We start from the raw sequence: 17,547 nt of genomic DNA, 5'->3' as shown, positions 1-17,547 counted from the left end.
TGGTGGTGGAAGAAGCTAGAGCCTAGGATGGTGTCCAGGGTGTATATCATGCCATAGATGAGACTGTGCCATTTAACTAACATTCACCCCTTTTTGTTTTTTAGAAAGCAAGAGTTTTATAGGATTACATTAGCCCCAAAAGTCCAGGAGGGGTAGGACGATGCTCTGTCTTTAGAGCTATTTCCTGCTGACTTGGTGCGATGATGTACTCTCTGCTGGTATGGGGAGATGTCTCAAGCCACTGTCTCCCGGGTGAGGAGCCAAGTATATCTCTGTAGCAGCATTTGGTTGACTGTCTGGCTGGTGAAGGCCTTGGTTCGTTCCATTATCAACTCCTATAAACACTTAAACAGGCAGGGTGAGAATAACAACCAGTGGTCCTAGTAGTGGCATTAACCAAGTAATGAGAGGATTTTATAGAGGAGAGGAAATGAGGGTGGGTCTCTGTGAAGACCCTTGTGAAGTTTTATGGACGTGGTTTAAAGCTGATCCCAACCAAGACCAGGAGAAAGGCCACTCATCTTTTGCAAGTAGAGAGGTTTGTCTATAGAGAAATTCTTAACAATCATACAACATTAAGTGGGAGAGAGGACCATCAATACACACAGCTCAGCAGTGGAGCCATTGATGTATGAGTGGAGGCTATGATTACAAAGGAATGAGGCCCCAAGTGGACTAGATATAGTCTAGAACAACTGACAGAGTCATTATTGGAGAACCTAAGAGAGCTGCTGTCTAAACACAAATAAGTTTTCTGATTGAGAGACAACCTGACAGAAGGGGCCAATAATAATCCGGTGGGCTTTAAGTCCTTGTCAGTTATGAGGTCCAGATCGATCTAACATCTTCACATGGGGTATGAACCTCCTTGGGAAAGGCACCCTGTTGAGTTTCATTGCCTAGCTGTCCTGGGAGGAGAGCTGGCCAGGTAAAGGCAGGTGGCATCTTCTGCCTGCCATGTTACCGACCGTACGTGGCATCCCCTCAGCAGCGGTGGTCGCTTTGGAAGCTGGGCCAAGAGAAGGGCTTTTCAGCTTAAAGCCAGCAAGGTCTGTGGCTTTGGCTTGGGCCCCCTTCGACTTCAGGGCAGTTCCGTTTCCAGTGATCCAACTCTTGGCTGGCAAAGCTGCCGGGGCTCCTCATAAGCTGACTTCTGTGGAAGCCCTGGCTTTCCACATTGAAAGCCACTACAGTGGACTGGCCTGTTGGGTCTCCTTGAGGGCAGATCGCTGTACAGAGTGGCCTTTAATAGGCCTGCCACCTATCTTTCTTTACATTGCTTCTGATGCCTAGCTTTCTTTTCCCCCTGGTTGTTGTTAAAGCAGACCAGAGGATGCAAGTCAAGGAGTACTCAAGTCCCATCTCTAATCAATTTTTATTTTATTATTTGTTTTGTTTGTTTTTTAGAAAACCACCTAAATATACAAGTAGCTTTAATTGAATTGATTTTTCATTTGCTAATATTTGTGTGCATATTGGGAGTAGGTTGTTTTCTCCATAGAAATCTCACATTTATTCATAATTTTATTTCTTTTTTTTTCTTTTTTTATTAAACTTTTATTTAATGAATATAAATTTCCAAAGTACAGCTTATGGATTACAATGGCTTCCCCCACCATAACTTCCCTCCCACTCACAACCCTTCCCTTTCCCACTCCCTCTCCCCTTCCATTCACATCAAGATTCATTTTCAATTCTCTTTATATACAGAAGATCGATTCAGTATATATTGAGTAAAGATTACAACAGTATGCACCCACATAGAAAAACAAAGTGAAAAATACTGTTTGAGTACTAGGTATAGCATTAAATCACAATGTACAGCACATTAAGGACAGAGATCCTACATGAGGAGTAAGTGCACAGTGACTCCTGTTGTTGACTTAACAAATTGACACACTTGTTTATGGCATCAGTAATCCCCCTAGGCTCTTATTACTAGTTGCCAAGGCTATGGAAGCCTTTTGAGTTCACTGACTCTGATCATATTTAGACAAGGTCATAGTCAAAGTGGAAGTTCTCTCCTCCTTTCAGAGAAAGGTACCTCCTTCTTGGATGACCTGTTCTTTCCACTGGGATCTCACTTGCAGAGATCCTTCATTTAAGTGATTATTTTATTATTTTTTTTTGCCAGAGTGTCTTGGCTTTCCATGCCTGAAATATTCTCATGGGCTTTTCAGCCAGATCCGAATGCCTTAAGGGCTGATTCTGAGGCCAGAGTGCTGTTTAGGACACTGCTGCTCTGAAAGGTGCTTTCATCTACTCTATTTTGAAATACTTAAAGCTATATTTTCAAAATAATAATTAGTTAGCTCTTATTATAATAGGTTTATGGTGACATCTCTTGTTTTTTAGGAACACAATTGTACTTTTGCAAACTGATTTATTTACTGTTTTCTAATTTTTACATTCTAAATTCTTAATATGTATAATTCTCTAATGTTGATGACTATTGTTAAATTAAACTTAGTAGCTATTCAGAGAAGTTCTAATTATAGATCTATACTCTCTCTGTTTTTGCTAGGAAACCCGAAGTTTTTTAGATATCTCCTTCAAGCATACTTACAAGCAAATGGATGACAACTCTAGAGTGTTTTTGGTAAACATATAAAATGTATTTACTAGTAAAAAGTTTATGTCTTTTTAGCAAGACAGTCATTTTCTAGATATTTTCCTTGCAAAACAACCTGGGATATATTGATTTATGGGGTATTATTTGAACATCGTGTAAACTGGCTATCCTCTGCAGCAGCCCATATGCTACAGTTGATAGTGTTTCATGGAAAATGTTGCAGTCCCCCTGACTTTGAGTCTAGCCTGAAGCACTGGCAGGGGACAGGGAGCCCACCTAACATAGAAAAAGGAGAGAACATTGCTTTCCTTCCCTTCCAAACAAGGAGCCTGGTGGCCAGCAGACAGGAAGCACCATCTATATAAGGCAAATGGAGGCTTCTGTGGACCCCACGCTGGAGGAATAAATCTTTAGATCCCATCGACTTTGAGTTCAGCCTAGAGAGCTGTCAGGGATCAGGGCTCCCACCAAGGTCCATGAAGTAAGGAAATGCTGCCGCCTCACTCCACAAAGCCACCAGACTCAGCTTTGTCAATGCACCGCATTGACCAGCCTCTGTCAGGCTAAAAGCTGGCTCCGGGAACAGGGTAGCTGTCTCCGTGGAAAGTGAGGTTCATGGGGCACAGAGTGGATCCTCTGCTCCCTGTGACTGTGGAAGCCATGGGAATGCTGTGACGCTGTGATAGGGTGTGGACTGTGGGTGGGTCTTTGGGCAACCACTGGGTCCAGCTGCAGAGTCTCAGAGTTCCGTGAGTGCTGCATTGGGTCATCGCAGAGTGCTGTGCGTTCACACTGGGGAGTGCAATCCTCTCTTGTGCAGTTCCTGTGCCTGAGTGGATGGAGTGCACAGGCACTGTGGGCTCCCTCTGGGGATTTGGTTCACCTTGGCAGAGAAGGGCTGCAGTTATGAATGTGCCAGTCAACACAATCATGCCCTCCACGCAGCTGATGATAGAGATCATGCCCAATGTAGGTGTCACTCTGGACTCTTGCACCATCCTCAAGCACTGGCCAGGGCTCTCTGGCCCCACTGAGTACACACCTCCAGATAGCTGCTGAAGGAACACATGCCACATTAGGCCATAGAGGCACATTTCAGAAACAAAGACTTCAGAGGAGAAAACCAGCAAGTGTTTACACAAATGCTTAAAAACAAATATGAAAACAAGAAATATGAAGACACAAGACAAAATGATTCCCCAAAAAGAACACAAAAACACTTCAGTCTTGGAATGTGAATACGAGGGGCTGTCATTGTGGAGTAGTGGGTTAAGCCTCCACCTGTGGTGCAATATGAGTGCGGGTTCAAGTCCCGGCTGTTCTACTTCTGATGCAGCTCCTTGTTAATGGCCTGGTAGAGCAGTGAAGATGGTCCCAAGTGCTTGGACACCTATACACTGGGGGGAGACCTGGAAGAAGCTCAACGCTCCTGGCTTCGGATTGGTCCATATAAATGGTCTTTATTTATAAATGAAGGTGAAATAAAGACCCTCTAATACAAAAAGAAATTTAAACATTTGTCACCACCAAACTAAACATGCAAACAATGCTAGTGTAGGTGCAGCATACAGAAACAGAGAAATATAATCAGTGTCATTAAAGAATGTGAGGACAGAAAACCTCCTAGTAAAAGTACAAAGGAAATTCAAAACAAACAATAGGAATATCACAGAAAAATGACAGGGCCATCATGACTCTCCAATAGTAGCCTCAAACATAAATTGCCTAAATTCTCCAATTAAAAGACATAAACAAGCAGAATAGATTGGAAAATAGGAATAATTTATAAATCACCTAAAAGAAACATATATCAACAACAGACACAGGCTGAAAGTGAAAGAATAGAAAAATTCTTTCATTCTTGCAAATGAAAATAAAGAATGAACAAAAGTAGTTCTCCTAATATAAGACAAAACAGACAGAAAAATGTTAAGTGAGAAAGATGGGCATTATGTAATTATAAAGGGATCGATTCAACAGGAAGATTAGACTATAGTAAATGTATATTAACCCAATGCTAGAGTAACCCAGCTAACTAAAACAAAAGCTAATTGACCTGAACAGAGAAATAGGCTCCAACACAACAATAATTGGGGAACTTTAACACCAACTTTTATCAATGGACAGAAAAACTAGATAAACAAAGAAAGAAACAACAGAACCAATCTAGACTATTGCAATCCAAAAGTAACTAACATTTCTATAGAACATTTCATCCAACAACTGCAGAATACATAATATTTTCATCATCCACCCAGATAAAGGGGGATTTATCTCCTTTGGGTACAGGGATAGATGAGTATCTCAACAGATAAAGAGAAAGTATTTGATAAAATACAACATTTTTAAATGAAAAACCTTAAGTACATTGGATACAGAAGGAACATTCATCAAAGCAAACAAGGCAACACATGACAAACCCACAGCCACCATCATATTGAATGGAGAAAAGCTGGAAGCATCTCCATTAGGATCCAGAACCAAACATTGATACTCACTCTCAAAATCACTATTCAACATATTTTTGAAGGTTCATCCAGAGACTTTAGGAAAGATAAAGAAATCAAAAGGATATAAATGAGATGGGAGAAAGTCAAATTTTCCCCTTTTTTTGCAGATGACATGATCCTACACTTAGGGAAAACAAAAGATTCTGCAAACAGATGAGTGGAACTCAAAAGAACTGTTGAAATCTTTACTTAATATATACTAAATTGATCTTCTGTATATAAAGGTAATTGAAAATGAATCTTTATGAAGAATGGGATGGAAGAGGGAGTGGGAGATGGGATGGTTGTGGGTGGGAGGGTGATTATGAGGGGAAAGAGCCGCTATAATTCAAAAGTTGTACTTTGGAAATTTATATTTTTTAAATAAAAGTTTAAAAAATGAAAAAAGAGAGCTTGGCAAAGTTATAAAGTCAGCACACAAAAATCAATATCATTTGTATACACAAATAGTACTAAGGCTGAAAAAGAACTTGTAAATCAGTTCCATTCACAATTGCTACCAAAAATTTCAAATACTGTGGTTTAAATTTAAGCAAGGTCTTGGAAGATATTTACAATGAGAACTATAAAATGTTAAGGAAATAAACAGAAAAAATACACACAATGAAAAATCTTTTGTGTTCATGAATAGAAAGTATATCATTAAAATGTTCATATTACCCAAGGCAATTTACAGATTTATTGTAATCCCCACCAAAATACAAAGGGAATTCTTCTCAGATCTATGAAAAATGACCCTAAAATTTATGTGGAAACACAAGAGACTCTGAATAGCTAAAGCAATCTTAAACAATAAAAGTAAGACTGGCTGCATTAAAATTCCAGATTTCAAGAAATATTACAGGCCAGCTATAGTAAAAATAGACAGATACTGGCACAAAAATAGATAAATATAGAAATGGAACAAATTAGAGACTCCAGAAATTAATCCATATATCTACAACCAACTGATCTTTGACAAATGAGCTAAAGTCTCCCTGGAAAAAGGACAGTCTCTTCAATAAATAGTATTGGGAAAATTGGATTTTTCATACAGAAGCACAGAAATATGAAGTAGACTCCTAACTTACACTCTACAGAAATCAACTCATTTGAAACCCAAAAAATTACTAGAAAAAAATATACGGGAAGCTCCACAAGATATTGGCATAGACAAGGACTTCTTGGATAAGACCCCAGAAGCACAAGTAATAAAAGCAAAATTGACAAATGGGAATACATCAAGCTAAGAAGTTTCTACACAGCAAATGAAGCATTCATTAAAGTGTAGAGGCATGTGACAGAATGGGAGACAATATTTGCAAACTATACATTTGATGAAGGATTCATATCCAGAATACATATGGAGCTCAAGAAGCCATAAAAGAGAATGAAATCATGTGTTTCAATACAAAATGGATGCAATTTGAGCCCATTATGCTTAGTGAAATAAGGTAATCCCCAAGACACAAAAATCATGTTTTCTGTGATTGTGGTAACTAATATATAGAGTACAAGAAAATGTGATGGATATGAGTGAAAATTACATTTTGAGGTTTGAGTGTAGCCCTCTTCTATACTTCTGAGTATCAGTGATTTTTCTACTTACTACTTATTGAATTCTTTATGTAGTGGGGGATTAAGCTTATATAAAGTAAAGTGAAAGTATGTCATTGCAAAAATTAAAAGTAAAATAAGAAAAGAAGGAGAGTAGAAGTGAGGGAAGGAGGAGCGATTAAGGTGGGAAGTGTCATTATATTATTAACTGTGTATGTGAAAAAGATGCAATCTGTTGCCTTTATAAAAATAAATAAATTAGAAAATGAGAATTTAAAAAATCATGTAAACTGTTCTGCTAATGAAATAAAACATGGAGAATTTCACAAATAAAAATGTCTTCTTTTTGTGATTAGTATCTCCATATACTTTCATCAATAAATTCTGGTCAGTAAAAGCCAAAACAAAATTCTTGTGAAAGAAAGGAGACATTTTATGGAACAATGTCAGAGTGTCTGATTTCTTCAAAATAGTTATGTTTTTATTTCTTGGGCATGGCAATTTCCTGCAACCTTTTAAGCTCAAAATTCTTATTTGATTTTGATAGTTCATGTTTGTCAATTAAGCACTTTTGTTTATAACACTGTTCAGATAATTATAAAGTGTGTCTTCGTGCCTCTATCATAATGATATATTAATAAATATCCTAATATTGAACTATGATTGCAATTTTGGAAAAATCTGCACTTTTCATAATGTACTCTATTTCATTGTGCTTTTAGATTTCTATGGTATAACACTGAAGACTTAAAATTAAAACTAGCTCTTAGTGACAGTATGTAGTTTTCTTTTTAATGCAATCTTTGTAAGATATAAAATTATGATTTAAGAAATTTTATTGGTATTAATTATTTGGAAAGGTTTATTCTTTTCAGAATAATTTATCTTAACAGTTTGTATAACATTGACATTCTTAAATTGAAAACAAGAGATTGTTCTGTGAATTCACCTGGGCCTGGTGTTTTTTGTGTGTTTGTGATTTGATAGCAATCTGTGATTCTGTAACAAAAATTGTTCTTCATTCTTTATCTGGTATATTTTTTTTAAAAAAGTTTTTTTTTGTTTATTTCAAAGGCAGAGTGACACAGAAAGAGACAGAGTGTGGGAGAGAGAGATCATCTATCCACTGGTTCACTCCCCAGATGGCTGCAGAAATTAGTGCTTGACCACACCAAAGAAATCACTGCTCGACCAGGAGCCAGAAACTCCATCCGAGTTTCCCACATGAGTGGCAGGGGTCCTGGAAGTTTGGTCATTTTTTGTTGCTTTCCCAGGCACATTAGTAGGGAATTTAATCAGAAGTGGAGCAGCTGGTGTCTGAACTGTTGCTATAATATAGGATGGCAGTATTACACAACAGTGAGAGGTAACTTAATCTACTATGTCACTATACAGTCCTCATTTTCATAATATTTTCCTAATTATTAAGGAAGAAGTACATTTGTATAATTATGAAAAGTAAATTTTTTAAAGTTTCTTATTTGATTATTTTACTAAATCAGTATTTTCAAGCTTGTCCCATATTTTTCAATAGAATGGTTAGTGGATTATCATTTTTGATATATACTCCTCAGGAATCAGCTTTTATTTTTATCAATTAGATTTAAATTTTTCTTTAGTGTGTATTAGTATCTTTCATGTTTATAGGTTGTTTTTGTTTCACTTGCTTCAGTTATTTATACACACACATACACACACACATATATGTTTTAATTCATGCAATTATTTCTAGATGAGTTTTTGTATGTCTCCTGTACTGTATCTTTTTCTTGTTCTCCTATAAGTTCAATCTTCATGTTAGTGACTGTTCCCTTCCTTCTTTATGAAGTGCTTCACATACATCATCTTTTTCTTTAATTATTATTATGCTTTCATCTGAATTTTTGATTAGTGAATTTCAATCTCTTATTCACAAATGAGGGTTCTTTTATATTTTATTTGATTTGGTTTCCTATTTAACTATAAGAGCTTGATTATGCTTACTTGCTCCTTGGTGATAACTTTCTAGCAAATACTCTATCTGATACTAAAATTTGATACTTACTCATATACAGACATTTTTTCTCACCATATTTTGCTTGTTTCTACCTTACTTTTCTTTCTTATCTATAATTGAATAGGAGCAATTTCGTAAGCTAAACATTTTCATGATGTTTCTGTTTGCATGTGTCTGTTGGGGGCATAAGCCTTGCTTGCTACTTCCTTGCTCCCACAGTGAAATCTGCATCCTGTAAATGATTCTTGAAAACATTTCTGATTTGGCTTTTCTGAAGCTCCTGAGTGCTCCTGCCTCCGCCTGCCCGCCCTTGCTTCTGACCCGTCGCTGTAAATCAGACACGTTCATTTTGCGGATGAGGCCCTTCTCTTCAGAAAAAGAGTTTTAGCCTGGTACTTTGTAAACTATGGTCCTGCTGGGTGCTCTCACATACTAACTTATTTATTTATTTCACTTCCTCAAGATTTGAACAAAGCAAATGCTTTTGGTATCCTTCCTGCTTATTTTTTGAATCTGAAGATTCTGCCTCTCTCCTTGTTATTTTTTAGAAATCCATTTCTCAGTGGATTTTTTTATACACCACTTTTTAAAATTTTTCAGGTAATGAGGAAAAAAGATGATGAACTGGGCAACTATGTTTTTTTCAGAAGTTTTTGCCATACATATAAGTACTTAAATAATGAGACATAATAATTTCCATCTGGCATAAACATAAAGATTGTATAGAACTTTCTTCAAAGCAGAAAATATGCTATTCTTTATTGTTCAATTCTACAAGAAACTAGTAATAAAAGTCATTTTAAAAAATAGTTGACACCTGGTTTCCAAAACAAAGAACTATACCTAAACAATTGTACCACAGGTAGTACATTTCGCTCTGTTTATTCAGTCACTAAAGTTATAAAATTCAGAAGAAATTCATGATTTAAGATGAAGTAGTAAATTCTTGTATACATCAGCAGCAAGTGGTGAAACTATACATACTTAATCATTTTTCAGGATTTTGTATTATTGCACTTGCTTAAAACTATAATGAAAATGAAAAATGCTTTATTTGCACAATTTATTTTTTATTAATTAGGTCAATTCCATTCTTAATAAGCTTGAAGGACATTGGTCTTGGCAAATTCAAGAAGTTCATTTCTGACTGCTTGTTATTTGTCTTCCCATTTCAGCTCTCTAAGCTCATGAATACTCCCTCTGCATTTGTGGCCAGAGTTGAAATCATTAAGTAGAAATGTTTATTTGTCACTTACTTATTTATTTAAATATTTTGGAAGGGGGAAGACGGTCTTTGGGTAGTACTGCTCAATTTGTGGTTGTATGCAATATTGCAAAAATCTTTGCCAATGACACTGAGAAGGTAAATTTCTGGTCACATTAACAATGACATATACTACAGTGCAGAGAATAATATGTGATCACATGCATCAAATTGTGTCATATTAGATGTGAGCTTTGCATTTAGGTGAGTCAAACATTTCCTTTATTTTTCTTGCTTTAATAGCTTCATCTAGGTTGATTATAAGTTGGTGAAGTAGGGAAGGAGCTTACTGCTCTAGGCTAGGGGAAGATAGTTAAAAAAAAAAGGATAGAATGAAATCTCAAGAAAGAGCAAGGTAGAAAACTGCAGGAAAAACACACCACACAAATTAGAAGGACACTGTGGATCTACATGTAGGGTGTGGACATGTACAACTAAGGACCCCAGCAGCCAAGAGTCTCAGCACCAGCTTTTGGAGTGAAGTGAGACCAGATAGTAGCATCCCAAGAAACTGGTGATAAAGCTGTGGGAAGAACCTGACATGAGTCCAGCTTGGAGCCCAGCAGGGGACAGCATACCTGCCAACCTAGAGAAAAAATAAAGAGGGCAGCATGTTTTTCTCTCCCCAACCACCTGGCACCCGTGTCTTGTAACAGGCTGAGAGAGGGTGGTGTCATTTTGGAAACATATAACAGCTACAAGAGCTTTTTTCCATGCACCCAGAAATCAGCTGAGAGGAGATACCTGAGTCTGGCTGGGAGAATTAACAAGGACCCGGGCACTCAGGACTATGGGAGTCTTGGGTTTGGGACAGACAGTGAAAAGATTGTGGCTGCGTGGGAGGGCACATGGTGTGTCGGGGCCTCTAGGGGCAGTGAGCAGTCACTGTGGGTGGATCCCCACACACAGGGAACCCTGATTGCCTTGTGAGAATCATTGCTGCAGGATCTGTGCTCACACTGAGGACTGAATGGATCATTTGTGTGGTTCTTGTGGCAGTGCAGATAAATATTGTACCAACTGGGGCTAGCACCTGGACATTAGCCTCTTTTTTGAAAAGAGAAGGTGAGTGTGAGACTATGCCAACAGAGTTGATCCTACCCTCCTCTCTGAAGAAAACAAAAAGAAAAGAGATATACCGCCCTACTTGGGTGCCACTTCGGACACTCTCCTCACACTGAAGCACTGAACAGAGCTCCCTAGCAACATCCAGTACAGGCATCTGGCTATTCTTTGAAAGAGCAGACACTCCACTAAGTCACAGAGGCATAGTCCAAAGACAAAAGCCATCACAGAGGGAAAAAAAAGACAACAGGTATCTCCACAAATGACTAAAAATAAATGCAAAAATTAAAGAATACAAGAATAAGGAAGACAACACGACACCCCCAAAGGAATACAGCAACACTTCAATACTAAAATGTGAAGATGAAAAGATTGAAGAAATGCCAGAAATAGAATTTAAAAAATTGATAGTAGGATTATTTAGAAGTAATCAGAAGACAATCCACAAACTAAAGAAATCCACATATGACACGAATCAATTTTTTTCAAATGAAATTGAGGTTTTAATGAGAAATCAAAATAACATATTAGAAATGAAGAATGCAATAGATAAATTAAAAATGCAATGAGAAGCCTTAATAACAGACTCAGTGAGAAAGAAAAAAAAAAGAATATCTGAGTTAGAAGACAGATATCTGGAAATTTTATAGTCAGACCAAAAAAGAAGAAGGAGGAGGAGGAGGAGGAGGAGGAGGAGGGGAGCAGGAGGAGGAAGAAGAGGAGAAGGAAAGGAGGAAGAGGAAGAGGAGGAAATAGAAGACTAAGAAACAGAAGAATCAGAGATTTATGGGATACTATCAAATGGCCCAAGGTATGTGTTTTAGGAGTTCCTGAAGGTATAGAAAATGATAATGGATTATATGGCTTTCTTAGTGAAATAATTACAGAAAACTTCCCTAATCTGCAGAAAGAAAAGGATGTCCAGGTTCAGAAAGCACATAGAACTCCTAAATGACCAGAGAAGATTTTCACCACCACACGTTGTAGTTAAACTGTCCATGAAAAAAACATAAATATCCTAAAATATGAGTGAGAGAAATGCCAGATTACTTCCAGAGGATCTTCAATTAGACTCATAGCTAACTTCTCATCAGAAACTCTAAAAGCTAGGAGAGAATGTTGACAGATAGTCTGAATCTTTAAAGAAAAAAACAAAACTAAACTAAAAACTGTCAACCCAGAATATTGTACACTGAAGAGTTCTAATTTACAAAGTAAGGTGAAATAAAGGCCTTCCATAACAAACAAAAATTGAAAGAATTTTTCAGATGCTTAAGGGTGTGCTACACACAGATACACAGAAACATCGTCATCACTATGAAAGAAGGTGAAGGCAGAAAACCTCTCAGTAAAAATACAAAGGGGATCCAAAGTAAACACTATGAATATTTATGGAAAAATGGCAGGGCCATGTTGCATCATATCAGTAGTCACCTAAAATGTAAATGGCCTCAACTCTCCAGTTAAAAGGTACATACTGGCAAAATGAAATAAAAAAAAATCCATCTATTTGTTGCTCACTAACAAAATCACCTGCAGACTGAAAGAGAAAAGATTGAAAAATATATTCCATCCTAATAGAAACCAAAAAAGAGCTGGTGTAGCCACTGTAATATCAGACTAAATAGATTTTAACATAAAAATTGTAAAAAGAAGCAAAAAAGGACACTGTTTAATAATTAAGGGATTAATTCAACAGTAAGATATGACTATAATAAATATATATGTACCCATTTACTGGGCACTTGGCTGCTTAAAAGAAATGTTAATAAAATCTAGAGACACAGAATATAATACATTAATAATAGGGGACTTCAATACCCCACTTTCAGCAATGGAGAGATCAACCATACAGGAAATCAGCAAGGAAAAAGCAGAATTTATCAACAATGTAGACCAAATGGACCTAATGGATATCTATAGAGCTTTTCATCCTATAGGGGTATAATATACATTCTTTTCACGAGTGCATGCAACTTTCTCTTTGATAGATCACATGCAAGGCCATAACCAAATTAAAAAAAAAATCAAAATCATACTATGCATCTCCTCTGACAACTGTGGAGTGAAGCTGGAAATCAATAACTCAAGAATCTCTGGAACATATGTGCACACATGAAGATTGAACAACATGGTCCTGAATGTACAGTGGCTCATAGAAGAAATCAAAAGAGAAATAAAATAATTACTCGCAATGAATGAAGATGATAATAGAACATATTAACACTTATTAGACACATAAAAACAGTACTGAGAGACAAGTTGATAGCGATTGGTGCCTACATCAAGAAATTGGAATGGCACCAAATAAATGATCTATCAATGCATCTCAAGGACCTAGAAAACAACAGCAAAGCAAGCTGAGTATTAGTAGGAAAAAGAAATAATTAAAATTAAAGAAGAAACAAAAAAATTTAAACAAAAAATACAAAAGATGACCAAAACTAAGAATTTTTTTTGGAAAAATAAAAAAAAAATTACCCACCATTGTAACCAAAAAAAGAAGGGAGAAAATCCAAAACATTAAAATTAGAGATCATAAAAGAAATGTACACAACAGATACCACAGAAATAAAAAGAATCATCAGAAATTATTACGAGAGTCAAAAATTTGGGACCTAGAGAAAATGGATAGATTCCTGGATACATACAACCTACCTAAATTGAACCATGAAGCCTTAGAAAGGCAAAGAAGACAAATAACCAAGATGAAAATTGAATCAGTAATAAAGACACAACCAACAACAAGAAAAACAGAAAAGACCCAGGACAGGATGGTTTCACTGCTAAATTCTACCAGAAATTTAAAGAAGATTTAACTCCAATTCTTCTCAAGCTATTCAAAACAAGCAAAAAGGAGGGAATCTTATCAAACTCCTGCTATCAAGGCAGAATCACATTACTTCCAAAACATGAAAAATATACAACAGAGAAAGAGAAATATAGACCAATATCCCTGTTGAACATAGACTCAAATATTCTCAACAAAATACTAGCTGGTCAAATTCAACAGCACATCAGAAAGATCATTCACCTGGACCAAGTGGTATTTATTCCTGGTGTGCAGGATGGTTTAACATTCATAAATCTATCAATGTGATACATCACATTAACAAACTGCTGAACAAAAAAACATATGATCATTTTAATAGATGCAAAGAAAGTATTTGATAAAATAAAACAACTTCTCACAATGAAAACTTTAAGTAAATTGGGTATAGAAGAAACATTCATAACACAACCAAGGCAATTTATGAGAAATCGACGGCCAGAATCCTATTGAATGAGGAAAAGTTGGAAGCATTCCCACTAAGATCCAATACCTGACAAGAAAGCCCCCTCTCACCATTGCTATTCAATATAGTCTTGGAAGTTTTAGCAAGGGCCATTAGGCAACAAAAGATAATCAAATGATACAAATTGGGAAGGAGGAAGTAAAATTCTCCCTATTTGGAGATGACATGATTGTATATAGAAGGGATCCAAAAGACTCCATTAATAGGCTATTGGAACTCATCAAAGAGTTTGATATGGTGCTAGGATATAAAATCACACACAAAAATTAATAACCTTTGTATACATTGATAATGTCATGACAGAGAAAGGACTTATAAGATCAATCCCACTCACAATAGCTTAACATATTAAATACCTAGGAAAAAATTAACCAGGGACATCAAAAACCTCTATAATGATAATACATAACATTAAAGAAAGAAATAGAAGAAGACTTAAAAAAATTTAAAAATCGGCCGGCGCCGTGGCTTAACAGGCTAATCCTCCACCTTGCGGCGCTGGCACACCGGGTTCTAGTCCCGGTCGGGGCGCCGGATTCTATCCCGGTTGCCCCTCTTCCAGGCCAGCTCTCTGCTATGGCCCAGGAAGGCAGTGGAGGATGGCCCAAGTCCTTGGGCCCTGCACCCACATGGGAGACCAGGAGAAGCACCTGGCTCCTGGCTTCGGATCAGCACGATGTGCTGGCCGCAGTGGCCATTGGAGGGTGAACCAACGGCAAAAAGGAAGACCTTTCTCTCTCTCTCTCTCACTATCCACTCTGCCTGTCAAAAAATTTAAAAAAAAATTAAAAATCTTCCATGTTCACATATTTGGTAGTAACCAAAATGTCCATGCTACTGAAACTAATCTACAGATTCAATACTATAAAAATCAAAATACCAAGAGCATTCTTCTCAGATACAGAAAAAATGATGTTGAAATTCATATGGAAACACAGGAGACCCTGATTAGCTAACATAATTTTATACAACAAAAACAAAGCTGGGGGGTGGGGACAGCACTGTTGCTTAGCAGGTAAGCCACTGACTATGGTGCTGGAATCTCATATGGGCACCAGTTGAAGTCTCGGCTGCTCCACTTCTGATTGAGTACCCTGCTATGGCCTGGGAGGCCAGTGGAATACGGCCCAAGTGCTTGAGTCCTTACACCCACATGTGAGACTTGGGTAAAGTTCCAGGTCCCTGGATTCCGATTGACTCAGCTCCAGCCATTGCTGCCATTTGGGGAGTGAATCAGCAGATGGAAAACTTCTCTTTCTCTATAGCTCTGCCTCTGTAACTCTACCTTTCAAATAAATAAATAAATAAATCACAAAAAGGCCAGAGGCATCACAATACTAGATTTCCATACATACTACAGGGAAGTTACAATCACAACATCCTGGTACTCACACAAAAACAGATGGATAAACAAACGGAACAGAATACAAACTTGAGAAATCAATCCACTCATCAACAATCAAGTTATCTTTCACGAAAGAGCTCAAACAAATCCCTGGAGCAAGGACAGTCTCTTTTACAAACAACGCTGGGAGAACTCAATCTGTGTGCAAAAATATAAAGATCCCTTCCTAACATGTTGCACAAAAATCCACTCAAAATGGATCAAAGACCTAAATCTACAACCTGATACCATCAAATTTATTAGAAAACATTTGGAAAAGCCTTCAAGACTTTGTCATAGACAAAGAGTTTTTTGAAAAGATCTCAGAAGAACAGGCAATCAACACCAAATGGCCAAATGGGATTACATCAAATTGAGAAGATGCTGCACTGCAAAAGAAACACTCACCAAATTGAAGAGGCAACTGACAGAATAGGAGAAATTATTACTGTATTTTTGCTTTTCCTTGTTAACTGATAATGTATTAATATCCAGAATATATAAAGAGCTCAAGAAATTCAACAACAAAACAAATAGCTCTTTCCCTTCCCTTCCCTTTCTTTTTTTTTTTTTCGCTTTTTTCCTTGCTTGTGCTCTCTCTTTTTCCCTCTGTATTTCTTTTCTCCCATTATTTGTGTGTGTGTGTGTGTGTGAGAGAGAGAGAAATAATTCTCTACAGTTATTTTTTAAAGTTTTTCTTATTTATCTGACCATTACATTCTTATTGATGACATTGTGAAAAACTCTTACTCTGGTTATGTTGTCACTACCACAGCAGTAGTATCAATGCATAAAAACATGATGGCTTGCCATCAACATTGATTGCAAAATCATGTACACTCCACTTTGTCTTGATACTTGACCTCAAAATTCATTTTTTCTTCTACCCTTGTTTTGACGTAATATGTATGTACTAGTAGGGAGAAAAGAGTTATTTTATAGTGATGATCCTGGCAATTGAAATTGTTGATTTATGGGTATGTCATTGCAATTTGTAGTGAGCTGAGTAGCAATGTGGATTGAGAGACCCACACATGATCTCTTAATGTCAGGGAAGACACAGAATATACATAAATAGTTGAATATGTTTTGTTTCAATAAATCTATATTGACAGATATTGAAGTCTGTATTCAATACACTTTTTACATATATCTATATATTATATTTTTGAAACTTTAAATCATATTTAAAATTCCTTAGAATGCAGACCATATTTAAAAAAAAAAAAGATCTGGATCTTGTTTGTGGACTCTTATGCAGATCCCTCTTACTATGTTTCTGATAATCTTGTAGTACTTTATTATCTTTCAGTTGAGTACTCTTTTTTTTTTTTTTTTTTTTTGGACAGGCAGAGTGGACAGTGAGAGAGAGACAGAGAGAAAGGTCTTCCTTTTTGCCGTTGGTTCACCCTCCAATGGCCGCCATGGTAGCGTGCTGTGGCCAGCGCACTGTGCTGTTCCGATGGCAGGAGCCAGGTGCTTCTCCTGGTCTCCCATGGGGTGCAGGGCCCAAGAACTTGGGCCATCCTCCACTGCACTCCCTGGCCACAGCAGAGAGCTGGCCTGGAAGAGGAGTAACTGGGACAGGATTGGTGCCCCAACCGGGAGTAGAACCTGGTGTGCCGGCGCCACAAGGTGGAGGATTAGCCTACTGAGCCACGGCGCCCGCTGAGTTCAGTACTCTTTCTAATCAAATTTTCACTACTATCCATTTATTTTTCTTTGGGAACTTTAGGAGCTGATAAATTCCACCACAAAAATTATAACTCTAATGAAGTGGACAATGACTCCATCCACTGCATAGAGTCAGCAAGTTCCACATTTAAACAACAGCTTTGTTGTGTATTATAAGAGCATTCCTTCTGTACCTACGTCGCTTTTCAAAAGAGTTCTCACAGTGCCTATTGTGTTGGTAAAATTAAAA

This window comes from Lepus europaeus, chromosome 2 (assembly GCF_033115175.1).
Source record: "Lepus europaeus isolate LE1 chromosome 2, mLepTim1.pri, whole genome shotgun sequence".
Lineage (NCBI taxonomy): Eukaryota > Metazoa > Chordata > Mammalia > Lagomorpha > Leporidae > Lepus > Lepus europaeus.
This window is presented reverse-complemented; position numbering follows the sequence as displayed.